Source organism: Megalops cyprinoides, chromosome 11 (assembly GCF_013368585.1).
Source record: "Megalops cyprinoides isolate fMegCyp1 chromosome 11, fMegCyp1.pri, whole genome shotgun sequence".
Classification (NCBI taxonomy): domain Eukaryota; kingdom Metazoa; phylum Chordata; class Actinopteri; order Elopiformes; family Megalopidae; genus Megalops; species Megalops cyprinoides.
The window spans coordinates 26489-46840 of NC_050593.1; the positions used below are offsets into that span (position 1 = coordinate 26489).

Below are 20352 nucleotides of genomic sequence, written 5' to 3' on the forward strand. Positions count from 1 at the left end.
TGAAGCACTGGTGAGTGGGGCACCCTGGGAAGGGAGAAGTACGGCAGGAGAATGCGTGAGGGACACCATGGTGCGTGAGGGACACCATGGTGCGTGAAGCGCATGTGCGCGCTTCCCAAAGGGGAGTGCAGTGTGACAGAGTGCTGTCTCTATGGTTGAGTATGCGCTCTGACTGCCATACCAATGAGCCTGGCTCTTTGGCGTCACGGTCAAAGTCGCATGTTTGGTACCCCGTAGGCCCGGGTTTGAGGCTGGGTGGGGTGACTGCTCTCGCTCTTCGCTACAGTATGTATGTATGTATGTATAAATTAATAAGTAAAACCACTACATTCTCAAACTCCCTCTTGCACCTACTATGGTACATTATGTAATGAATCTTACCATTGATTGGAATAATTGGTATAATACTTGGTATTATTTCTGCTCTTAGTATAACTTGCTTGCACTTTTGTAAGTCATTTTAGATAAGAGGGCTTTGGTTTAAAAGCCCTGCTCCTTGAGCCAAATTACGCAAGGCATATTAGAGTTCTCCTGTACCTGGACATGATAGGATTGGCTTTCCTTAGATGCTTATCCAGATCATTGTCACAGGGTCAGCCAAGTGTCATGCTTGTCAACACCAAGCATCTGCTCTGTGATTACATGTATTTCCCATATGTTGATGAATAATAAAAAAACACCACCGTGGAAGAGTTATGTCATATTAGTGTTATTTGTTCATATTTGTTGCAACGTATGTTTAAATAATCAGCTGACTAGTAAAATCAGAACAAAAAGACTCAAGTAGAATTCTCTGAACAAACTCGCTGTCTATAGCACATAATGCATGTAGAAACAGAAAATATATTAATGGCCAAAAGTTTTCTTTAATGATGTATATATCACTGCGTCGTTACCAACGTGCAGCAGGGCAATCCCTTCCTCACCGGTAAGTTTTAAAGACGACTTGACAGGAAAGAGTGGTGATAGCAGGTGGTGGGAAAAGAAGAAGTGGTAGAAGTTGGTTTGGCAGGGGCTGTTTGAGGACTTGTGTTCTTTCATCGGGAAAAAGCTTTCCTGCAGACGGTTGTGTTTTTTAGTGTTGGTTGGCACTTTTTGAATGGGGTCGGTCCACGGAGTCTGGCTAAGTATATAGCCACGAGATCATATACCGTCTTTTTGGGTGCATAAGGAGGCTTTTGAAGGAACACCTGCCCTTCTACCTGTGGATGCATCACGTTTATTTTGCCTCATCACATGGGACATCGTGTGTTTTCCAACCTTTAAAAAATAATTGAATGAAGAAGATGGAGCAATGGCCAGGAGACCTGGAAGCAGCACAGAACCACCCGTCATCGGTCATCTTCCTCCCAACCGGTAAGAGGGAGGGCTGCCTTGACAGACGTGCCGTGTTTTGTTTTCTTGTTCCATCTTGTTCGAGTTAGACCCGTGCCTTACACGCACCCACAACACACACTAGATTAGAGCCTAAACCTTCAGATGAAGGTTGAAGAAGATGAAGATGGTGTACAGCGCGACTGTGGGGTTTTGGGCTCGTATATATAATATAATATTGGGTAGGACCCCCCTTTGACCCCAGAAGGCCTGAATTCTTTGTGGCATGGATTAAACAAGGAGCTGGAAACATTTCCTAGAGATTCTGCTCCATGCTGATACCATCACGCAGTTGCTGCAGATTTGTCTGCTGCACATTCATGCTGCAAATGTCCCGTTCCACCTCATCCCAAACGTGCTCTATTGGATAGAGATCTGGTGACCGTAGAGGCCATTGGAGTAAACTGAACTCATTGTCATGTTCCTGGAACCAGTTTGTGACCTGTTGACACAAGGCAGGATGGATCCATGGATTCATGTTGTTTACGCCAAATTCTGACCCTACCATCTGCATGTCGCAGCAGACATCAAGATTCGTCAGACCAGCCGATATTTTTCCAATCGTCTACTGTCCAGTTTTGGTGAGTCTGTGCCCACTGTAGCCTCAGTTTCCCGTTCTTAGCTGACAGGAGTGGTACCAGGAGGGGTCTTCTGCTGCTGTAGCCCATCAACCTCAGTGTTTGACGTGTTGTATGTTCAGAAATGCTTTTCTGCATAACACTGTTGTAATGTGTGGTTATTTGGGTTACTGTCGCCTTCCTGTCAGCTTGGACCAGTCTAGCCATTCTCCTCTGACCTCTGCCATTAATAAGGCGTTTTCACCCACAGAACTGCCGCTTGCGTGATGTTTTTTGTTTTTTGTACCATTCTCTATACGCTGTAGAGACTGTTGTGCATGAAAATCCCAGCAGATCAGCAGTTTCTGAGATACTCAAACCACCCCGTCTGGCACCAACAATCATCCCACGGTCATCAACGAGGAGGTGTACAGGTGTACCTAATAAAGTGGTCACTGAGTGTATGTGAGATTGACAGCAGACTGGCCAAAGCAAACAGTGCCTTCGTCAGACTGTACGAGCGAGTGTGGAACAACAAGCACTTGAAGAGAGGCACCAAGATCAGTCTGTATAAAGCTGTCGTGCTGACCACCCTCCTGTACTGCTCTGGGTCATGGGTGATTTACCGACACCACTTGCGACTCCTCGAATGCTTCCATCAGTGCTGCCTCCGTCCCTTCCTCAGCATCCACTGGAGCGACTTCGTCACCAACGTCGAGGTCCTTGTGCAAGGGGAGGTCACCAGCATCAAGGCCATGCTGTTGAAGACCCAACTACTTTGGGCAGGACACGTGTCCAGAATGGAAGACCACCGCCTGCCAAAGATTGTTCCATACAGCAAGCTGTCCTCTGGACACTGAAACAGAGGGGTGCTCAAGAAGAGGTTCAAATGCTGCCTCAAGTCTTCCCTCAACGCCTGCCACATTGACCCCCATCATTGGTCTACTCTGGATGCTGACCGTGAGGACTGGAGATGCACCGTTCACCAGGCTGTCTCCTCCTTCCAAGACATTCACAGAGCCAGACTGCAAGACAAAAGGAGCAGGCAGAATCAGCACAGCAGCACAGCCCCCATCACCTCCGACCAGACCTTCATCTGCGACTGCTGTGGCTGGACCTGCCGGTCCCGCATCGGACTTGTCAGCCACCAGTGAGCCTGCAGCAGACGTGGACAACTGCCTCCCTAGATCTTCGTTCACTAAGCCAGGTGTTACGAGTGGGTAGACCACTAGTCACACACACACACGCGCGCACACAGTGTTTTGGGTTTATTTTTTATTTTCTTTTGACACCTGCTGCTGACATCATCATGCAGCTGACAGGCTACCTGTCATTTGATTGCTATACGGAGCTCCAGGTGATCAAATGGAGGTGGTGGAAAACTGGTGGGAAATGGCGGGTAATGGCAACAGCAACAGCCCCCAGGAGTTGAGTATTTGGTTGCCTCCACAGAGAAAGGATGATGTGAGACTGATCACCTCGTGGGTTCTGGCTGCAGCAAGCAAAGGGAAAAGCTAATGGTGAAAAGTAGTTGAGTTATGCGCATATAGGTTTAGAATAAATTCAGCCGAACCATTTACCTAACGCTACCCAAAAAAAAAGTGCTGTTCGGCAATGCCATCCACAAGTCCACGGAAAGAGGGACTTACACGGGTGTCACGGGATATGTTAAGAAAAATGCAAAAAGGAAAAAAAAACCTGAACGAATAAAATACGGGACACTCCCCGAGACCGCAGAGATAGCCGCCGAGGCAGGAAAGGATGGGCTGGCCCAACAAGCACCAAGGAGACCCAGGCAGCAGGTAGGCCCTGTCCTTTTTGAGGTCCGTCTGGTGCCATTTTATTGTTTGTTTCCTTTTCCTCTACCTTTGCACACGCCAGGTTATGCTCATACTTCTCACAACGCCAATATCGACAAAACGAGCCAAGGGAAGTAGCGAGTATGTAACACAGCCCGAAGATGTATATCTTTATATGTAAAAGAGAAAGTTAATAGTCTGGCATCTTCTACAGGATGCCATAGTGATATTATGCTCTAAGACCACAGCTGCTCCATCATATGTTTACACATTTTAATATATGCTGGAAGACAAAAACTTATTGAACTCTTTCTGGTCCTATGATGATGGCTTTCTTCCAAAGGATACATGGCATCATCACATGTTCAGAGCATCTTGGGAAGCATCTGTATCTTTTACAGAGAGGTTTTCAGGGTTTGAACTATAAGCATCTCTTGATATGCAAACTTGACTTTGATCTCACAGTTACAGGTGACCTGTAAGGTCTTGGCAGAAGGCATTAAAAAGTTTCCCTAGGGAGACACCGCTGCGAGCCACATAGGGTGCAGCTCATTGCCATTCAGCCCTTTACTGTCACATGTGATTGTCTTTTGCCAGCAATCATGTTTTTATTTTATTTAAGTATTAACAAAATAGTGGAAGAATTTCATTAACAGAAGAGTGGAAGAATTTCAAGAACAATCTCAAATTTCTGAAATTTTCACACTGTGTTACTTTTGAATTAGTAATGAGTGCAATAACATGTTGAAAACATTCAAAATATACCCTTGACGCATATGGGAACAGCACAACTGGTATAAGCATTCTAAGCAGTTCCAATGTACGTGCATACACACACAATACCTGTGCTCTCCCTCACACACACACACATATACACACGCGCACACACAGTTGTTCTCGCACACACTGACTCACAAATACACTTAATGGAAGTGCTGACAGGTGTCATGAAAGGCATTATAATAAAGCTGAATTTATCAACCTAAAGATCATATTTCTTATTTTGTCCAACAAGAGAAACAAATGATCATCTGTTGAGAGTAGTGAGATGTATGAGAGATGAAAGGTTTTGATTTGAGCTGGACATAAAATCAAACCCAGGACACTTGCCTCTAATCAGCTTGTTCAGTCACATGTACTTTTTGTGTTTGTCATTAGGCCCATAACAGATCTTCAGTATAATATTGGGGCATAGTTCACTGTTGCAACACCTTTATTACCATTAGAAAGCCAGACCTTAGGATGTTGGCAGGAGCCAGTCCTTGTGCCTTAGCAGCTCATTTGCAGGAGCTCCACAATTGTCTCTTCTCCCCCCCACAACGTGGTTCTTGTGTCCTCTAGCTGCATATCAGACATGATCATCAACATCTTTACCACATACAGGGAGAAAACCCCACAGGGGGAGCAATACCAGGGCAATGTTAACATGAGTGAGGCAGGATCTTAGACAGCCAAGGCAACATTTACATGCCTAGAGCAGAGTGTTAGACAATCAGTGCAACATTTACAGGAGAGGGGCAAAGTCTCATATATGTCCAACATTGGCAGGCCCACAGCAAGCAATTTAGTAGCTCATTCAATTCAATATGACATGCTTGTTGTGGTCCACTAGACCCCCCCCCCCACCCAATCTATGACCAATTCATTATCTCAATAGTGATAAGAACCTCAAATTACACATGCTGAATATAACACTTGAGTTTTTTATGCTAGCATGACCTATCAATGCAACATTAACGTAAGCCACTCTGCTGATACCAAGAAAAGAGTAAACACAGGAGAAACGGCTGTGCATGAGGTCTGAATCCTGCCAACAGGAGAGGTAATAATATTAAATGATCAGAGAGCGTGGAGAAAAGCAAGGATTACAAATGATGGACCTCGTTCAATTTATTGGGAATGGCTGTGGTTCAAAGCCTACAGCCTCACTGGGAGATGGGTAAACCATTTGTGTGGGGAATGAGGGCTTTGCCATCACTGTATCACATGCATTATATAATTGTCTATTTGGGTGAAAAGACTTTTCCATCTGAGAGAGGCCATGTCTCTCACAGTGCAATCGCACTAACAGATGAAACTTTATCTTTGTCGAAAAAACAGCAGAACCCAAGTCATTTCATACTCTTCCACAACACACATTTAGCAGAACAAGCTATACAACTATAGAAGCATAGACACATAGAGGCTAGGGGTGGAGCCGAATCCGAATACGGTATTCGGCAACGCACAAACAGTGGGCTTTTACGAATATTTATTTCGTACAAATATTTTAAAAATTGTTTTCGGGAAGAAAAAAAAAACGTCAAATAGATGGTGTTCCTCATAAATGTGAGCGTGGTTAGGGTTATTTGTTTTTCAGTTGAATTATATTTAAAGTTCAAGAAAATCCACTGTTAAAAAGAAGTTTTTTTAAAAAACCTTTTCGCGCGTACAGTCACACCGGTGTGATTTGCCGTTTAGCGCGTATGCAAAACCGGTGCGATTAGAACGCTAGATTGAAAAAATTCTAGCCAATTTTAGCTTTGAGGAAACAGCGATTTAACGTTAAAAAACATAGCAAATGCTAACTGAAAACTATGAGAAGCTTAATAATGCTAATGAAAACATAAATCACCAAGAGTTTTGTTTCCTCTAGTCATTACAAATAAAGACTCGCCCCCTGATTTACTGAGGTAGGTGCAAACCAGGTAGATTTATAAATAATTTTTATGTTTGCGCCTAAATTAAAACATGCTTTCACTGGACGGTATAGTGTGATTAAATAAGATGTTTTCAGTTTAAATCAGGCGCAAGGAGCTAATATAATAATTAGAATAAACCCATCCTTCATTTTTGCGCTCTCTGGCTGACACTCCTTGAAATACATAGCCTATTCATCAGTTCTAGCTCAAGTTGATCCCTGGTAAATCCCCGCAAATAAATAATGAATATATTCTTCTACGTTATAGCAGAGACACTGGAATTATAGTGTGTGTGTGTGTGTGTGCGTGTGTGTGTGTGTGTGTGTGTGTGTGTGGCAGGGTGCGCCCCGCTGTCTATGTGGACCGGGGGGGTAAATCACTATGTACCAACACAACATCGTGATGTCTATCAGCCATCAGCGACCGTCCATCGGCCCAACCCTACTTGACATGGATTGAGATATTTGCATAGCTTGTTAGGCTACTATCCTTTTTTCAGACAGCAAAATCTATAGTTTGACAGGCTCAAGAACATTTATATTGACACTTTAATATCCTAAAATTAGAAGTGTAATAAAAACAACAGGATTGTTATGCCTAATTCCACTTTTATTCGAATACAGATAATTTTGCTGCCTCAACATATACAGATACAAATACAAATACTGGGCTCTCTGCACATCCCTAACAGAGGCAACTAAAATTACTGGGTAACACTTCCTATGAATACCCTCTTCATAATGCATTATAAGAACATCTATAATGCATTATATGCTATGAATAATGTATTATAATGCACGACATAGACGCTAATAACTCCTCACAAGCAGCTACGACTACAATTATATAGTATTATGAGCAAGCAGTATGTAAGCAGTAATGCCTTATGAAGTGTTATAATGTCCCATATAAAATGCTCAGCAGGAAATTGAAACCAGAGGCATATACTGTCTTATATGACACACTGTACATTTTTAATGATATAATGCATTATAATGATCTAGTTTGATTAATGCCAAAGTTAGACCTATCCCTTCCAATAGCATTAAAAACTAGATTATGTGTATGACCTCATAGAACATTATAAGTGTTTTTTTACAGGCTTTAAGTGAAGTGATGTCCTCTGGCACCATGTATAACACACTATTGAGTATCATAGGTGTTTTTACAGGCTTTAAGTGAAGTGATGTCCTCTGGCACCATGTTGAACATACTATACAGGATAAATGCTTTTTACAGGCATCAAAAATAAAGGCAACCAACATACATACTTGTAACATGTTTTAATTGCAATAAAAGCAATCAACCTGCCTCATTAACATAAGGTGCTACAGACTGATGAGACAAACTGTAGTTTCCTGTAGCTTGTATGAGATGTCAAGCAGACACAAGACATTAAAGATAGTTTAATTCAAAATTACTCGTTCAAAAAGTAGTGAATCAAAATAATCCAGTTTACCAAGAACCGAAATAATTCAGTTTACCATTGTCTTGCTGAACATGTCTGGAAAGAGTACAAGGAGTAACATGTTTTATACTCTGTAACGCCTTCACACTAGGGAAGAACAAAACAGTATTTACTAAATATTTTGTAGGCCTGCTACGAAATTGGCAGGAGCTCTCCAAGTGTCTTCACCTGAGATATTTTATTTTTTATTTCATCTCTCTATGAAAGTGGAGAGTTTCTCTCTCTTGTCGTCCCATACAGGGATGGTGCAAAACACAATTCTGCAATGGGAGCCGTGCGTGAAATTGTGTTCCTGTCCACTCTGACTCTTGCAAATGCGGCTTTCATGGAGCCTCCGTGGCTAAACGCATCAAGGGCACGGTGGTAACGCTAAAGGCCCTACCCTGGATATTTTTCACTGCAGACAGACAAAAATCATTACTATCATACGAATCAAGGATATCATAAATAAGAGTCAATACCGTAATTATACCCTTAATAGCCCTTTAATGTTTAAACATTCATGGACGAAGAGCGGTAGGCTATCTGTTTCGAAAGGTGGTAGAATTTTCTACCCATTGCAGAACTTTTGAGATGCCGAAATCGACTTGGTCCACTGACCGTATGACTTCAACAACAGTAAACAGTATCTGAAAATTCATCATAATGGGTAGCCTTTTATGCAACTGTAACCTGGGTAGGCTGTCCCCTTTTATTCTATGTGGCTTAGATAATTGGGGGTGTGGTAGTGCACGCAGCCACTTAACTCTTCCTATTTAAGCTGCGTAAACCTGCCTGTTTAGCTACCTTACTTCTGCTTCTGGATCCGTGCATTTCCTGTTACCTGTTCTTACAGTGGTGTTGGACTGCACGCTGCCCGCTTCCTGTACTTGCCTGGCCAAGGTAATCTTTACCCTAGCTGGTGTATAGATAGGTATACTCCGTAGCGTTGTTTTAAACTTGAAGTGCATGCGGGTATGTTCACACATGTATTGTTAACCCAATGCTCTTACATTTGTTCAGAGTATTTGTCAGATAGCAAATGCTAGCGTAGTGGAATTCCCATCACTGTGTTTTAACATTAACTGCACTTTATCACATAGGCATGCGTTTGCTGTTTTGAGAGTGATTGTGAGTGCACCTGGTGAGTATCTTTCACATACGGGAGTCCCTAGTGGTGAGTATACTCCCCCCCCAACCAGCTCTTAGCCCCGTTTTTAATAACTTAGTATTGGTAAGTTTCTTTCTTGGGACAGGGTCTATTTTTTTTTTTAAAACATATTTAAGCTACTGTATAGTTGTGGAATTTTTTTGCAATAAATGAACTTTTTTATCTCAAATTATTTTGCCTTCAAGAATCACGTCTCTGTCTAATCCTTATGAAAGAACTGGTGGGAACCCTTCCTTGTAACGTAGGTGTCCATCTGGGGTCTATATAGACAAAACTATTTCCTTGGGCGCAATTCCTAAGGTGGCGTAGTTGAGCAGTGCAGTTGCCCCACACCTCATGGTTACACAAGTACAAAACATTTATTTGAACTTAATTTTTTTTTCTTAAATCTCTATTTTCATGCGATTCATGTTGAGCAAACAAACTGAAGAAGCCAAAAAAGGATCACAAAGTACACACTACATGTTGTGGTTGAAAAAATCTTTGCAAATAAGGCTGTGGTCACACGTAGCATCTTTTTTGGTGAAAAACGCTGGCCAGAGCATTTTTCAGGTAGAAAAAAACTGGCAGCGTTTGTTTCAAAAAGCAGTTGAGAGCGTCTTTTGTTGCCATAACAACAGCTACTGCAACACCTTGCGATCTTGCTGGCTATACATTGTTGCATAGCTAACATTAGCTAACAGGGTAGTTTTGCTAACGACATGCAGTAAACACAAACACCAGAAACTCCTAGGATCTGTCCAATTTGACTCCAAATGGCCTATTTATGATGAACATTATGTTCACTGTGCTCAGAAACTAGCACAATTAACTTCACTGCTACTTTCTCCATTTTTGGTGGCTGTTATAGAGCAGAGAGATTCGTGTCAAGTCCGTTCGTTCCAATGGACCTTTTTTTTTTTTTACAGCAATGGTGGATCGGGGAGCCTCTCAATAGTTCCCGGCAGCAAATACTAGCAGCGCAGAACAGTTGCAGCAGAGTAGAGCTTTTGTGATGCACTTTTAAAGGGAAAGACATTTAAAGAATCAGATTGTATATTATCAGCACATCTGAATCAAATTAACATGTGCACTAAAGCATGTTAGTGGATTATCCCCCATTAAATTAGTAGATTTAGGGAACGTTAGATAACAGATTAGGCTTTACAAAGTTAGTAACACATAATATTAACCACGAACAGCCTATTAATATGATTACACACACACACATATATATATATATATACAGTATATATATATATATGTGTGTGTGTGAGGTCATTTTTTATTTTTTTATTACGCACTTTTAAAGTACTTCTAGTGATTTATGACTTACCATCCATTTCTGGATTATATATTGTGATCCCAACTTTAAAAGTGCGTTTTAAAAAAAGTCTATGATAAAATGAATGGGGAATTTTACTTCCAACACCAGTGTGACGTAGTCACCTTTGTACTCTATGGGAAACGACGGGTCTCACTACTCCGCTTGTGATTGGTCAGCTGTGAAAAAAGCGCTCAATGTAGGGCATTTTTTTTCTGAGAAGTTGAACTTTTTTCAACTGTAAAACAGATGCTGACAGCTTCAAAAAAGACGCTACATGTGAACACAGCCTAAAGGTGATATAATTGCTTTCTCAAAAGCCGTAATAAACTTAATCTATACATGGTGAGTTTGCTATGCATATGTGACTGTAGGCTACAATGCTGTAATGTTTTATCCTCACTCTAACAGAAAGCGATGTATTGAATGTTTATTTTGCAGAGATTTAATACCACTTGCTTGATCATAAAGCATACTGACTGAAAATAGGCAGGAAGTGCATTGTCTTGTCCCTGTCCCACACATACACTATCATGTGCCATCTACCCATTCCTGTCCATATCTACTGATATTGCTGTTGTCATTTCCGGTGGCCTCTGGAACTGCTGGAAGGCCGACTTCATCTCTGCTCAGGCTTCCATGCTGTCCCTTCACTTCCGAGCCCTCACTGAGATGTGGATCACACCAGAGAACACCGCCACTCCTGCTGCCCTCTCCTCTGCCTTCACCTTCTCTCATTCCTCCAGACCCTTGAGGAGGGGTTTAGGAACTGTTTTCCTGATCTCCCCCTTGGGGAGTTTCTGTGTTGCCTCCCTCCCTTCCATCTCCCCCACCTCTTTTGAATTTCATGCTGTTACTGTTTCTTCCCCTTGTAAACTGCACATGACTGTTCTCTATCGTCCACCAGGCCCTCTGCAGTCATTTCTAGATGAGCTGGACACCCTCCTCATCTCCTTCCCTGAGGACGGCACTCCCATCCTGCTGCTTGGGGACTTCAGTCTTCCACTGAACTCCACTCAGTCTGCTGGTCTCCTCCCCCTCCTCCAGTCCTTTGACTTCACCCTAGTGGAGTCCCCACCAACACTCATCACCCCTCATCTCATCCCATTTCGGATCCCACACCCTCTGTTTCTCCCACTACCTTCTCCTCCTTCTCCCCCATAACTGACTCTGATGTTCTACATCTAATAAAATCCCACTGTCCCACTACCTGTCCTCTTGTTCCTATCCCTTCTTCTCTCTTTCAGTCCATCTCTGAGGACATTCTTCCCTTTATTTCTTCCTTAATCAACAGCTCCCTGTCTACTGGTTTAGTTCCCTCTGCTCTGAAGAGGGCACGTGTCATGCCACTGCTTAAGAAACCCACTTTAAATCCAGCTGATGTCAGAAGCTACCGTCCAGTATCTCTACTTCCATTTCTCTCCAAAACCCTAGAATGCGCAGTCTATAAGCAACTTTCTCCCTATCTTATCCAGAGCAACCTCCTTGAGCCAAGCCAGTCGGGATTCAAAGCCGGCCACTCCACTGAGACTGCCCTCCTCGCAGTCACAGAAGCACTGTCCTCATATTACTTGACCTCTCCGCAGCATTTGACACTGTGAACCACCAGATTGTTCACTCCCTTGCTGGGATAGGCTTCTCAGGATCTGCATTGACCTGGTTTGGATCCTACCTTTCTGACCGCTCCATTCAGGTATCTTGGAGGGAATCAGTCTCCTGCCCCCACCTTTTCCGGAACGGGGTCCCACAAGGCTCCGTACTTGGCCCACTCCTCTTCTCCCTTTACACTAAATCTATTGGTCAGGTAATCTCTGCCCACAGCCTCTCCTACCACTGCTACACAGATGACACACAGTTGTTCTTCTCTTTCTCCCCTTCCGACTCTCAGGTCCAGCCACGCATTGCAGCCTAGCTGACATTGCCTCCTGGATGTCCGCTAACCATCTTAAGCTCAACCTGGAGAAGACTGAGCTTCTCTTTTTTCCATCAAAGAACTCCCCAACGATCGATGCTCCAATCACCATTGAGGGTTCTGTGGTGGCCCACTCCAGGTCAGCCAAAAACCTGGGCGTGACCCTGGACGACCAGTTAACCTTCTCAAGTCACATTGCGGCGGTCACCCGGTCCTGCAGATTCTCCCTCTACAACATCAGGAGGATCCGCCCTTCCCTTACCCAACAAGCAACCCAGCTCCTAGTTCAAGCAATTGTCATCACCCGCCTTGACTACTGCAACAGCTTACTGGCTGTCTTACCGGCCTGAGTTATTGGGCCGCTTCAGCTGGTTCAGAATGCTGCTGCACGCCTGGTGTTCAACCTCCGAAAACATTCTCATGTCACTCCGCTGCTCACTGCACTTCAGTGGCTTCTGGTAGCAGCCCGCATCCAGTTTAAAGTGGACATGAAACACTAGATGTAGTTAGCATAATTTACAAGATGGAATCCCACTCTAAAAATCCTTATAGGTTTAACACTGTCAGTGAAACTGGATTAACAATAATAAGTAAGCTAAGATACATTTTTGAAACAAGTGTAGCGCCGTCTTGGTTTAGCATAGAATGCGACGTCATGAGGTTGGTTGTCTTGGACATTCTACATTAGTTCACATTAGCTAACTAGTGACAGCACTGACAATCACTGACTCAATGGAAAAAGGAAAAGCCAAACTAAAAAGCGATGCAAGGGGGGTCATTTTTGTATTGCCCCTGGATGCAGCAATGAATTTTATAGAGTCAAAAACCAAAGAAAGATTGTCCATTTTCATACTTTGCCTCTTAAGTGGAAAGCAGTGCTTTATCGTTGGCTAGCTGCAATGAAACGAAAGAATCCCTCAGTTAGCTGTGACGCTAGGATTTATAGCGAGCACTTTGTAAACGAGGATGATGTGGACGAGAGTCAGGCGTACTGGTGGTTTGTCGGACCAACAAGCTGAAGTCTGAGGCTGCTCCCACTGTGTTTGACTTTTCCTCTTATAAGATTGGGTATACAGACCATCCGACCCAGTCTAATAGCAAAGAAGTAGCTGTGCGCCGTAAGGAAAGGGCCCAACGGCATGCCCATCTGACAGAGCAGAGAGAGGTACGACCAGGGTTATGTTATCTCTTTTCTCGTCAAAGCACAGCCATCTAGTTTACAAGATAATGATTAGATAATATGTAAGGGATAATGTACAGCGAGCCAGTCATTATTGTGAAATAAACCCCGACAGGGTGATGCAGGACCCCGAAGCGAAGCTGTACATTATCACCTTATTACATGGCTACTTACTAAAGAAATCAATAATTTGACACAAAATATTGATTAAAAAATGATTTTATAGATTTTTTAAATTACTTTTCTCTCGAACAACAAGCAAGTTTCTCTCAAAATTCTATGTACCACTGCCGCAACAGGTCTTCCTTGGTCGACTTTCCAACTAACCAACCTCATGACGTAGTCAGTGACCCAACGGCAATCTGGCAGTGAGCCAGAGTGACAGCATAAGTTAGTACCAATATAAATCTATTATAATTTAACGTGTAACCGTTTTATATCTAAAATTTTCTCAAAATAAATTCCAACACACTTAATTCTATACAAAACTCGTCAGAATTAGGCTGTTTCACGTCCACTTTAAGACACTGTTACTGGCTTACCAGGCCACAAGAGGCTCTGCCCCGTCCTACCTTCAGTCTATGATCACTCCATACAGCTAGATCTCTCTGCTCAACCTCCTCTGGGCAGCTGGCGGTCCCCTCACTTCGGGAACCTGGCAGCCGTTCCACTCGGCCATGTCTTTTTTATGCCCTTGTTCCACGGTGGTGGAATGACCTTCCTCACCCAATCAGAACTGCGGAATCTCTCGCCATCTTCCACAGGAGCCTGAAAACCCACCTTTTCAAAATCCACCTGTGCCCTATTGTGTAACATTTCTGTTAGTCTTCTATTAAAAAAAACCTTCTGTACTAATCCTGTCTCTATGTTGCAGGATTTGTTTGCAGGATATACAGGATATTTCTGTTTTATTGTTGCAGGATATACAGGAGCATGGTACTGTAAATAATTAATTTGCATTCTTACTGTGATCTTTTGCCTATGAGGAAGTCAGCTTAACCTGTTTGATGCACTAATTGTAAGTTGCTTTGGTTTAAAAGCGTCTATGAAATGCCAAATTGTAAATTGTTGTAAATTGTAAGTGTACAATGCTGCCTACTCAGTTTTCACATTATCTCCTGATTCAAACAATTGACAGTAGCCAAACAATGGAGCATAAAAATGAGCAACAAACTGTAGATCATTTGGTAAATGATTATCTGCATTGTTTGTTTGCAACCAGCCACCGTACGCAGGTCTCACTGTCCAATCAGAATGCTCTGTTGTTCCCAACTCTATTCTGATATGTATCTGGCGTCAGTTAAGCTGTTGTACGATTAAATTACAGTCGAGGTATACTTTCGTGTGATCATTGACTCAAGCGCTGACAAGCAAACTTTTACATGGTGTCAGAAGCTAGAAAGGACCTTCTCGCCTGCAAGCATTTTTTTTGCCTTCAGACAGCACTGAACTTGTTAGCAGAGCGAAGTTATAACAACGTAAAAGTCACGTTTTTTTTCCCATAATGGCGGATGGATTTCGCAGACCTGAGCCTCTTGTTTTCAACGAGAACATCGCTGAGAATTGGCGTGTTTTTGAGCGCGAGTATGACATTTTTATAGCTGCTGCACACTCTGACAAGCCAGCTAAGACCAGGGCTTACATTCTCCTCAACATCGCTGGGCCAGATGCTATTGAACGGGAGCGTTCATTCGTCTATGCCCCTGAGGTGCGTGCTGCCGGTGAGGGTGGAGGGATACTCACCCCCGCCGAGTCTAGAGAGGATCCAGAATGTTTGAAGAAGAAGTTTCGTGAAATCTGCAATCCTCAAAACAATAGGACGATGGAAAGGCACAAGTTTCATACAAGAAATCAGAAGCAAGGTGAGACCATTGAATCATTTATTAGCGATCTAAGGATAAAAGCCAAATGTTGCCACTTTGGAGAAATAACTGACGAGCTTATCTGTGAACGCATCGTCTGTGGTGTTACTAGTGACACTTTGAGGAAAGCCTTATTGAGAGACAGCGAGCTAACTCTAGCCAAAGCCATTTCAATCGCTCGCATTCACGAAATGACCGAGGAGAGTAGTAAAACGCTAGCAACACAAGCCACCAGTGTTGATGCAGTAAAGCCAGCCTCGGATAACAAACCAAAGCCAAAGCCCCAGTCTGCTCTACAGGCTATCACAAATTGCTCCAACTGTGGAGGTAATCACGCGGCTAGGCGGGATAACTGCCCAGCTTTTGGAAAGCAGTGTCACAATTGTAAAAAGCTGAATCACTACAAAAGTTGCTGCAAGTCTAAACCACGCAGCCAGTTAAGGACCACAAGGCAGTCAGTGAATGATGTGGAGGTTGATGAATCGACATTCGACGATGAAACATTTTATGCGGATGGCTTAGAAGTCGTTAGCCAGGTTGATTGCGTTCATTCCGCAACTGAAAAAGATGAGGGATTCGTTACCGTGGACATAAATGGCAAGCTCACTGAAATGAAAGTAGACACAGGAGCAAAATGTAATGTGATGTCACTGAGGACTTTCAAAAGAGTGACAAATGGAGAACAACTTACAAAGCAAAGAAAAGCTGCTAGCCTAGTTGCTTATGGAGGCACCAGAATTGAAACCAGTGGCATATTCACACTGCCATGTCGCTTAAGGGAGCAGTGCTACCCCTTGCCTTTCTTCGTAGTGGACAGAGAGGTACAACCACTGCTAGGATTTCGAGAATGCAGGAACATGGGCATCGTAAAAATGAGTCTCGACGTCCACCAAATCAGCGTGGAGAGCAACACTGACTTCAGCGCACAGGTGCTAGCCCAGTACAAAGACCTGTTCAGCGATGATCTAGGAGAACTTCCAGTCACATACTCCATGACACTGGATCCTAACATACCGCCTGTGGTCCGACCAGCTCACCGCGTCCCTGTTGCGATGCAAGAGACAGTCAGAGCAGAGCTTGAACGCATGCAACGCATAGGCGTCATAACACCAGTCACAGAGCCAACTGACTGGGTATCTTCCATGGTAGCAGCACACAAGAAGGACAAGCGCGAGATCAGACTGTGCATCAACCCAAAAGACCTCAACACAGCATTAAAGAGGCCTCACCATCCAATGCGTAGCGTAGAAGAAGTGGCAGCCCAGATGTCTGGGGCAACAGTGTTCTCAGTTCTGGATGCCAAGAATTCTTTCTGGCAGATACGTCTTGACAAGAAATCCTCAATGCTGACCACATTCAGCACCCCGTTTGGGCGCTTCAGATTCCTACGCATGCCTTTTGGCATTAACTCCGCAAGTGAAGTGTTTCAGCGCTCGATGGAACAGCTGTTTGCGGGTTATCCATGTTCAGTTATCGTCGACGATATTATTATTGGAGGCAGCACTGTCGCTGAACACGATGCCAACTTAAGGAAAGTGCTAGAACGCGCCAGAGAGGTCAACCTAAGGCTAAATCCAAACAAGTGCAAATTTCGCCTGGACCAGGTAGCCTATGTAGGGCACATCTTCACAAGTGAAGGCCTGATGGCAGACCCCACTAAAACTGCAGCGATCAATGCAATGTCTGTCCCCATGGACGTCACGTCCTTACAGCGATTCCTTGGCATGGTCAATTACCTTGGCAAGTATGTCCAGAACCTCAGCGACATCGCAGCACCTCTGAGGCAGCTCACTCACAAGGAGACTGCATGGTGTTGGTTCCAGCAGCATCAGGAGGCCTTTGACCGCCTTAAAGCATGTTTGTCCAGCCCGCCTGTTTTGGCATACTACAATGTCAAGGAGCCGGTCACAACGTGTGATGCATCCTGCTATGGACTAGGAGCTGCATGTTTGCAAAATGGCAGACCAATAGCCTTCGCGTCACGTGCGCTCACAGACACTGAGACACGATATGCTCAAATTGAAAAGGAGCTACTAGCTGTCGTATTTGCATGCACTAAATTCAGGGACTATGTCTACGGAAAACCCATCACAGTGGAAACCGACCACCAACCCTTGGTAACCATAATGAAGAAGCCCATCCATGTCGCCCCTGCCCGTCTCCAGAGAATGCTGCTCCAGCTGCAGAGCTACGACATCAGCCTAGTCTACAAAAAGGGCAAACACATGTATCTCGCAGACACTCTTTCCAGAGCTCCATGCTCAAAGACCTCACAAAGCCCATCTGAAAACACTGACTTCGAAGTCATGACCGTGAGTTGCATCTCCACAGCCCGTCTAGAAGAACTGCAAAGGCACACAGCGCAGGATGATGTGCTACAAGCCCTCAGCTCAGTCATTCAACGAGGATGGCCCTCGAGAGAAGGCCAGGTCCAGCCTGCCATCGCCCCCTTCTTTCCGTATAGGGACGAGCTCAGCGTGGACGACGGCATCATCATGAAAGGACATAAAGCAGTCATCCCCCACTCCCTGCACAGAGAGTACATCAGCATCGTGCACAAAGGCCACCCAGGTATTGAGGCAACTAAGCGTAGGGCTAGAAGCGTTGTCTTTTGGCCAGAAATGTCAAAGAACATAACAGAGGAGTTGCTCTCCTGTGCAGTGTGTAATAGCACCAAGGCACATCAGCAAAAAGAACCACTCAAGCTCCACCCCATTCCGGACCTCCCTTGGTCCACAGTAGCCGCCGACATTTTCGATTGGCATGGAAAGCATTACCAAGTCCTTGTTGATTCTTACTCTGGCTGGTTCGAGGTCGACCTCCTCCGCGACCTGACCTCAGCAGCAGTTATCTCAAAGCTAAAGAGGCATTTTTCAGTGCATGGTGCACCCCATACACTTTTCACTGACAATGGTAGACAATACACAAGTCAGCAGTTTAAAGATTTTGCCAAACAGTGGGATTTCACCCACTCCACAAGTAGCCCAGAGTTCCCACAATCGAATGGACTTGCTGAAAGAGCTGTACGCAGTGCCAAACAGCTTATGGAGAAATCACACAGGGATGGGACTGATGTTTTCTTTAACCTGCTAAACCTGAGAAACATTCCCCGTGACACGAAACTGGGCTCCCCTGCTGAACGTCTCATGTCCAGGCAGACTCGCGCTGGCATTCCTATGTGCAGCAAGTTGTTGCAGCCCGCTGCAAGGGATACCAGGCAAATCTGCGACCAGCTTCTCAACAAAAGGCTCACAGTGAAGTGTCATTATGACAAGTCAAGCCATCCACTGCAGCCCTTACAGGAGGGACAAGTTGTCTGCATGCAGACAGACAAAGGCTACGACAAGCTTGGAACTGTGACAGAGGTGAGCAGGGAGCCACGGTCGTACATTATCCAGGCCAATGGGAAAACCTACATGAGGAATCGGCGCCACATCCTCCCTGTGGCGGAGCCACCTCCACCACAGCTCCAGCCCTACGACCCAGAGTGCCAGGATGCCAGTTCTCCTCCAGTGGATGGTTCAACACACACACCACACACACCTGAACCTGACACCACCAGTCCACAACACCCGCCCTCTCCCATAGCTGAATCACGTGTGCATGTCCCCATCCAGAACAGTGGATCGTACACTACACGTGCGGGTCGCACCTGCAAACCGAACCCAAAATATTTGTTAAAAAAAAAAAAAAAAAATGCTTCTGTCATGTTCAGACAGTAATGCTGAATGTCAATATGTTGTATGTTGTAACGTAATGTTAACTGTGTGTGTACTGACATTATGCTGGCTAATAGTGGCAAGTTAATCGTATGCCAACCAGTATCAGGTTAAAACTGTGTTAAGAATTTATACTGGACCAGAAGAGTTTAGAAGGTGATGCAGAAAAGGAAATATTTTATTTTATTAGGTCCATTCACTTTTCTTTAAATGTTAATGGCTAAAAAGAAGGGATGTAGATCATTTGGTAAATGATTATCTGCATTGTTTGTTTGCAACCAGCCACCGTACGCAGGTCTCACTGTCCAATCAGAATGCTCTGTTGTTCCCAACTCTATTCTGATATGTATCTGGCGTCAGTTAAGCTGTTGTACGATTAAACTACAGTCGAGGTATACTTTCGTGTGATCATTGACTCAAGCGCTGACAAGCAAACTTTTACAAAACATTTGAAAAAATTACCTTAAAATAATTATTTTATGAACTTTAAAGTTTTATTTTCACTTTGAATGATTTACTGAATATTAGTGATTTACTGAATAGTAGTGATTACTGTAATATCACTCACAATATAAGTTTGCTGGTGGACTGTTTAATCCAATGATTCCTTACTTCCCTCTCTCTATCTAGCTGTTCCTTTTTTCTTTCTTTTCTGTGGTGGATGCTGAAACCCCTTGGAGAACTCCTCCAGGGTAGATATGTCAGTGAAGAACCCTTCACAAAAAAAAAAAAAAAAAAAAAAAAACAGCAAAAACGACTTGGAAAAAATAAATCAATGTTACAAGTCTTGTACAAGTTTCCAACAGACTTGCATAGACAAATGAAGGAAATATGTTCTAATTCTGTAACCACCTTACCAGCTTTGCATGACTCCACAGTGACTCCTGATTTATTGCCGCTAGTATTCATCTGTAAAATGACAGAATTGGGTGGATCCCTTAAGAATTTTAGAGGGTGGGCATTACGATGAAATTAAAGGAGAGAGACATTAAATAAGGTGCAACAGTGTTCAAAAAGGCGAATTTAGTGCAATTAAATGCAAAATTGAATTAAGTGCAATTAAGACCATTCTCATTTTTAAATGAAAGCATATTTTTAAATGCCCCACATTGAGGTGCATGTCAATTGTATAAAAAAGTAAGCGTATTCCTTTGCATTTGCAGAGAAAATATCACAGAAAACATTACTCTTTTGGCAAAACGTAAAGTCAAGTAAAAATAAAAATACAATTAGACATGCCCAGTGCAAACTAGGCCTTTCAGATCAAATCCAGTTCCAAGTTATAAAAAAAAATTAATCCTCGAATCCAAATAGTGCTTTGAATAGGAAAATGCGCCATTGATGATA

At 43.7% G+C, this 20352-nt stretch overlaps 1 pseudogene; it reads left to right on the forward strand.

The window, feature by feature from the left end:
• Positions 1-1294: 1294 nt before the first annotated feature.
• Positions 1295-14237, forward strand: LOC118785775 (annotated as a pseudogene).
• Positions 14238-20352: the final 6115 nt, after the last annotated feature.